We start from the raw sequence: 7,449 nt of genomic DNA on the forward strand, positions 1-7,449 counted from the left end.
GAAAATAACTTTTATAAAGAATATCTCTTTGGTTTAGACTTTAGTCTTTGCAACTTTAGGGATCTTTATCTACTAACAGCTTATAACACTCAGAGAGAAAAGAAAACTTGAAACCACATCATGGGACCCCATTCAGTGTGAACACGAGTTAAACTGATTAATGCACAATTAAGTACACAATTTGTGCATTAAAAGGGTCCTCATTTATATCAAAGCTGTAATTGTTAGGTTTCCAACATTCTTCTGATCTCCTCATGTGCTTCTTACTTTTAAACTCACTCTCACAAACTGTGATTCATTTAATGAATGTGATGAGAAAACATTTTTCTATCATGTAAAAATTATAGACTTATTGTCATTGTCTGACATCACTACTGCAAGTATTTAAGGTGGAAAGAGCTGCTGTTCTCCAGCGTGTAGAAGTTCGGTCCAGTGCCTTTAGATGCTGATGTCCTGACTCACTATGATAGCTTCTGGCGACAGTTCCTCCGGTGTGAGAGCAGAGCGCTGGAGGTGATGAGCTCCGTCCACACGGCGGGCAGTGTGCGTTTCTCTCCGGTGTGGACTCTCTCGTGGATCTTCAGGTTCCCCGACTGACTAAAGCTCTTGTCGCAGTGCGAGCACTTGTAGGGTTTCTCCCCCGTATGGACCTTCTGATGTTCCTTCAGGTACTTGGCTCTAGAGAAGCTGTTCCCACACACGAACACACGTGAGCTTTCTCTCCGGTGTGGATCTTCTGGTGCTCCTTCAGGTAACCCAGCTGTGAGAACATCTTTCCACAGAAGGAGCACAGGAAGAGCTTCTGGTGGATCTTCTGGTGGATCTTCAGGTGCTTCGCTGAGATGAAGCTCTTTGCGCAGCGGTCGCAGCCGAAGGGTCGTTCTCCGGAGTGTGAATGCTGGTGGTTTCTGAGGATCGTGGCCTGTGTGAAGCTCTTCCCGCACTGGTGACACGTGAAAGGCCTCTCCGGAGTGAATCCTCATGTGGTTCTTGAAGTGTCCCTTGCGGATGAAGCTCTTGTCACACAGGGAGGCAGGTGAAGGGCTTCTCTCCCGTGTGGATCCTGATGTGGTTCTCCAGGCTCTCCTTGCGTGAAGCTCTTGGCGCAGTGCGGGCAGCTGAAGGGCTTCTCTCCGCTGTGAGTCTGGAGGTGTCTCTTCAGGTCTGCGTTCTTGAAGAAGCTGCTTCAAGACTGAAGACAGCTGAAGCTTCGCTCTCCGCTGTGGATTCTGATGTGGCTGTTGAGGTTGACTTTGAGGGTGAAACACTTCCCGCACTGAGGGCAGATGAACGGAGATTTCCTGGTCCTCTTCTGGGAGAAGTCCTCTTCGGTCTGTGATTGTTCTTCTGTTATCATCTTCTGGTGATCCTCCTCCACTGCGTTCACTTCTTCGCTTTCCACCTTCACCTCCAGCAGATCTAAAATCAGTTCAGACGATGAGCTCAAGTAAGAACATACTTTTATTTGTTAATCTTAGTTTATTTAGCTTTAGTTATTTTAGCACTTCAAGCTAAACTAAATGAAAAGGAGAAATCACAAGCATACCGTTTAAAGTGATCTGTCAGATGCACTGAGATGTTTTCCTCAGCACATAATTACATCTTACAGTTATATTTATACATTTTCTAAAAGTTCATCAGGCTCATCCTGGAGCAGCAGTACATCAGAGACTAGAATATACATTTTTCTCAAATGTCTGATATCTCTTCTGAAATTTTAAATCTCTTCCTGTTTACACCAGCACCATAAACTGCTATAGACATCAGACATCAGTCATGATCACCAACCTCTCTGTTCCTCAGTTTCTTCATCACTCACATCTTCACTCTCTTCTTTAACTAACTCCATCTTTTCAGAAGCGTAACACAGATTTTTTTATTTTTACACCTGGAAAATGTTAGAGAACATAAAGAGCATAAAGTCATTATTAATTATAATTAATCATCACAATATTAAATATGTGATGTAAGAAGATTTCAGTGAACCTGTTTGTGTGAAAATAAAAAAACTCTCAGCTGTGACTGAAGCAAAAACTTACATTTTCAGTATTGTAAAGTTTTCTTTTTTAATTCTTATCAAAATTCTATTCATTAAAATTAAACAAAGACTTTAAGATTTTTTAGTAGCTGATAATGATTCATATATGTTACATCTATAAAAGACCTAAAACATGTCAACATGTATAATATACTATGTGTGATATTATTATCACTGTATAACCTGATATTAAGTTTCTCTCTTGGTTTATATCCTTTTGTCATATGTCTGTGGAATTAACACTAACTCTATCATATTTTATTAGTGAACTGAGTGTTGTTTGAACTGCACCGCCCTGACTAAAACATATCAGCAAATGCATCCATACCTGTCGTGTTTATGGACTTTATTTGCAGAAAACAATCTCATGCGTGTTCAGTTATCTATTGATTTCCTCTCTTCATCAGACTGGAGACATGAACAGATGTTTCAGGGGAGAAAGCATGAGAAGCAGTCTATTGCTGTCGGATCTTTTACAGTAAACAGTGATCTCGTTACCGTGATGCTCTTCTCATCAGATCTACTGTCCGCTTCGTTTCAATGGCCGCTGCTCCGCTGGCGCGCGCACCCGGAAGTACACGATCACAGGCGCGAGCGCAGGCTGTGTGCAGCCAATCAGACGAACGCTTTTGTTAAAGGTGCAGCAGGGGTTTCACATTAAAGTGTGAACCCATATTACTCATAGCTGCTGTTATAGATAGACAGCCCATAATGAGAGAAACCACCAACAATTAACTAAAACTATGACAATAATGGTTATATATATGACAGGTTAGTGGGGTCAAGTGGGGAAAGAATTGTGCAATTTTGTGTATTTGTGTACTTCCTCTGATGGAAGAACAAAGCTGTTCAGACACGACAGTAATTAAGCCACGCCCCCTGGAAATAGTATTATTATTTGTACTCCCTATCTTACAGGCTTTACTAATCTCATATCATATACAACTGAGATTTACTACAAAACAACAAGCTTTAAAACACCTTTTTCTTGCTGCTGAAAATCAGAAACAGAAAATGTTTTCATCAACATTGTAGGAGTTGAATCAAATACTGCTCGTAAGGAATTATTCTCAGTGCTTCTTCAAACTCTTTTCACGTACGACATTGAATTGTTAAGGATATACATTTAGAAATAAGAGCCTGACCATGTTTTTGACCTCTACCATACCATAGGCACTCGTTCACAGCCACAGAGACACCGATGGACGCCTGAGATGCTAAGAACTTCATAGCAGGTGTTTTTTCAGGAGTGACATGTTCAGCCCCGAGGAGCCGTTCTGGAGCAGGAATGAATCGAAGCGCACCAAAACGGCTTCACTCCGTGTGATTTCAGGAGCAAAGCCGAAAAAAAAGCCTTCCCACACTGAAGACAGACGAAGGGCTTCCCGCCGGAGTGGATCTACATGTGATGATTGTATTGTGTTGTAGTTTTCACTGCCTGGTGGAAGGTCTCTCTCCGGTGTGGAGCTTCACGTGTCCCCACAGACTCGTCCTGTGCGTGAAGCTCCTCTCACAGTAAGGGCACTTGACTAATAAAGGCCCTTACTAATTAAACACCTGAAGAAGAGAATCAAGATCTTAATGGTCGGTAAATATTTTTTAAAAAACCCTTCTTGAACCAGACGTGTATTTTTTACTAAATAAATGCAGTTCTGCTGAGCAGAAGAGAATTCTTTCAAAACATATTACAGATCCTAACTGGAAGAATATGTATGAGTTTGATAATAAATGTATTAATACAGCTGTTGTTATTGTCATTGGTATTATTGTTTTCTTTCTTATTTCATTTTAAAAATGCATGAAAATGTCACTGAGCAGCTGATGGTTTCAGCACAGCTTTGGGTTTTAACCCCTGTCTAAGGAGCAGAGACACCGACGTGCAACTAGTGTGTGTTTTAGAGAACATAACAGTCTGCAGTTTATTCATCTTTTGAAGCTATTTCATGAATTCAGTGATGAGCCAGCAGAGACGTGAGACGTGCTAAACGCTCTCGCTTGTAAAGATAGCTGCTTCTTTCTCAGACACTTTTAAATGCTGAATGTTTGCTGCATTAGAGAACGCCTGTATTTGATCACATCACGGCATTGTTCAGCATTATTTATTCAGTTATTTACACTCAAAAGAGGTTTTTTTGCTATTTTTGGCCAAATAATTTTATAAAATTCGGTGCATCCCTAGTATTTTGTGTAAAGTGTGTAAAAATTACTACCATCCTGTATTTGTGTGCGGGGAGGATCGTTTATATATATATTGATTATAAAGTCAGTTTTTCAGTTTAATTACTATTTATTCTTAAACAGATGATCAACGCTCAAAAAGGTATGCAAACATTTAAATTGAACAATGCAGTTATTTTTTATAAATAATAATTTCTAGGTTATTTGTTAAATTACACACTAGCTGTCAAAGCATATTTCATAACAGATTAATTTAAACATGAATTAATTAAGACTAACATATTTCAGAAAACACGAGTATAATGTGTTATATTTCATGAAACTCTCTAGACTTCATCTCTCGTGAACAAACAAGTTAAACGAGACATTTTCTTTCCATGCTTTTTTCTTGATGTCTTTCTGAGGTTAAAACACTGAGATGATTTGACCTTTTGACCTCCCCCCCACACTGTGCTGACCCTTGACCTGTTCATGATATCCAGGGACCTCCTTCGAGGTACAGCTCTGTCTGTTGAAGTTCTTAGGACGGTTTTTGGAGATTTGTTATTTTTGATCTCTCTCTCTTTCTTTATAAAATCATCTTTGAGGGAAAGGGGGCCCCTGGTGTTTCAGTTGAGTTCAGAAGCAGTATCTCTGATGGTATGGAGGTGTATAAGTGTATACCGTACGAGCAGCTTCATGTTCTGGAAGAAGACACTATGAATGCTGAAAGGTATATAAAGGTTTTAGAGGAACATATGCTCCCCTCCGGATGACGTCTATTTCAGGAAGGTCTGGTGTGTTTCAGAAGGACAATACTAAACCACATCCTGCAGATATTACAACAGCATGACTTCATAGAAGAAGAGTCCAGATCTTTCACCTGTAGAGAACATCTGGAGCATCATTAAAAATATCTCAAACCACCAACTCTTCAGCAGCTGGAAACCTATATCAGACAAGAAGGAACCCAACTCCAGAAACTCATAACCTCGATGCCCAGACGTCTTCAGACTGTATTAAAAGAAGAGGAGACGCTGCCACAACTATTCTAGAATAGATTAGTTTATGATAAAACTTTAACTGAACACACACTTCTATGTTTTACATTAATCAGTTTGAATAATGCACATATAAATAGTTCAGATTCAAGACTGAAGACTTTTTTCTCTTCTGTGTTACAATAAAAATATCTCATTGTGTGTAAGTCATCTGTTAAAAACACTCCTGTTTAAGTGAGACCGTGAAACACACTGAGCAGGAAATGTGACCGGATGTCAAAGGTCAGCAGTGGTGGGGTCAGAGGTCAGCACCCGTTTCATGTGCTTTTAGTTCTGTTGGCTCTTGTTGTTCTGTGTTTCAGTTCTGTTTTTCTCTTCTCTGTTTGCATTTTCTTCATGTGTTTGTTTAATAATGGGTTAGTTATGACTTGACTAGTTGGGGTGATATTAATGCATGTGTTAGTGTGTGTCTCTTGATTACCGATCCGTGTGTGTGAACTCACTCTGTTTCTGACATAATATTTCTTTCTAGCTTTAACATATTCCCTAAGGTTTGTTTTGCTGGAGTGAGCGGAGGAACCATAACCTCTCCTGAGGTCAGTCCTGAGGCAGGGTCACGGTCAAACTCACATATTTGACATATCTGTGATCTCACCTCACTTCATAACAAACAAAGTAGAGAGATGGACGTCAGTGTAAGGAAGTTGTCGTATCAGTTGTGTCTCAATGGACTTTTATGTTGAAGTGTTTCCTGCCCTGCTGCCATGTTTGTAGTCCATTGTAGTTTTTGATGTTGATTAGACCTGAGGTGCATGTTGTTGCCCCTCTCTCTCTCTCTCTCTCTCTCTCTCTCTCACACACACACACACACACACACACACACACACACACACACACACGCATACACGCACATTAAAGAAAACAAGATTAAAGTCAAAGTAAAATTAAAGTCACCAAAAGATTATTTTAAAAAAACTGCCTACATAAAAATAAATTTATATATGCTTTCTGAACAAAAAACCTAAATAATTTTTGACAGATTTGATACTATTTGTTAGGAAAGGATGAAGATCACCTCTGACCTCTGTATGGGCTGTTCTTCAGTGAGGGGTCTTCATTTCCTCTGTTTCTCCCAAACGTTTTTCTAAAAGTAATGAAAGTGTTTCTGTGATGAATAACATAAGCTAGCTATGAGCACAATAACTCACAATAAGTAAAAGTAAAGAGAAACGTCTCTGGACTGATTTGAGCAGCGGCTGAACATAAAGTGCACTTGAATGAACCAAAAAGTACTTGAGAACCTAAAGTATGTTTCTAGAACATTCTTATTTTTGTGCTAAATAAAACTGTTACATTTATACATTTATAAGTAGTTCATCAGTTGCAAAAGTATTTTAATACAACTGAGATTTACAAAGGTTTTACTGCACTGAAATACAGAGGACTTTTTTAACAGTGTGTTTCTTAAAGGTGTGTTTTAAATGTTAAAAGTTAATGTTATTACACTGTTATATAATTATCCTAAGTTTAAATTAAATTGACTCTTTTTAACATATATCATACGTGCTACTCAAGCACATGAAATAAATAAATAAATACATGAATTCACAAATAATCATGGAAAGTTAAACTGATTTATAAAAGTGTTCCACCATCACTTTGCCTAAAATCTAACTGGATATTTATATATACTCTCAATAGGGTGTATCTGGATTTTCATTAAAAATGGAAATGTAGATATGTATTACTTCACTAAAATTCTATTGTCACACAACTTTTTATGATGTTCAGGTCTGTTTTGTTGTTTATTTATTCATTCTAAAACTTTATATATCTATATATATAGCTCTTTATGAAACACTAGTAAAAGTTTTTTCAGCTAAGTTGATGGTTTGTTGGTGTCTAACCAGGCTCAGTCAATCACTATATAAAGGACGTTTAGACGGAAGCCAGAATGAGAAAATATAACTATCAACAGGATCATTAAACAGACTCATGACATACCTGTGATCACACAGAACGCTGAGTACTGGACTAATGCATGAACTGGTTTCATTATTCCAGCACCTCCAACAACACTCTCCTTTACTTTCCTCTTTCTCTTCCACGTGGCAGTGGAAGGTTTATGACCTCTGACCCCATGTTATACCCCTAATAGACCTAAGAGATGCAGAGTCTGAGCATTTAGTGGACATTAGCTGTGATGTGAATGAAGTGTTCACACGAAGACATGACGCTAGCGTTGATGTACTA

Source organism: Puntigrus tetrazona, unplaced genomic scaffold (assembly GCF_018831695.1).
Source record: "Puntigrus tetrazona isolate hp1 unplaced genomic scaffold, ASM1883169v1 S000000081, whole genome shotgun sequence".
Classification (NCBI taxonomy): Eukaryota; Metazoa; Chordata; class Actinopteri; order Cypriniformes; family Cyprinidae; genus Puntigrus; species Puntigrus tetrazona.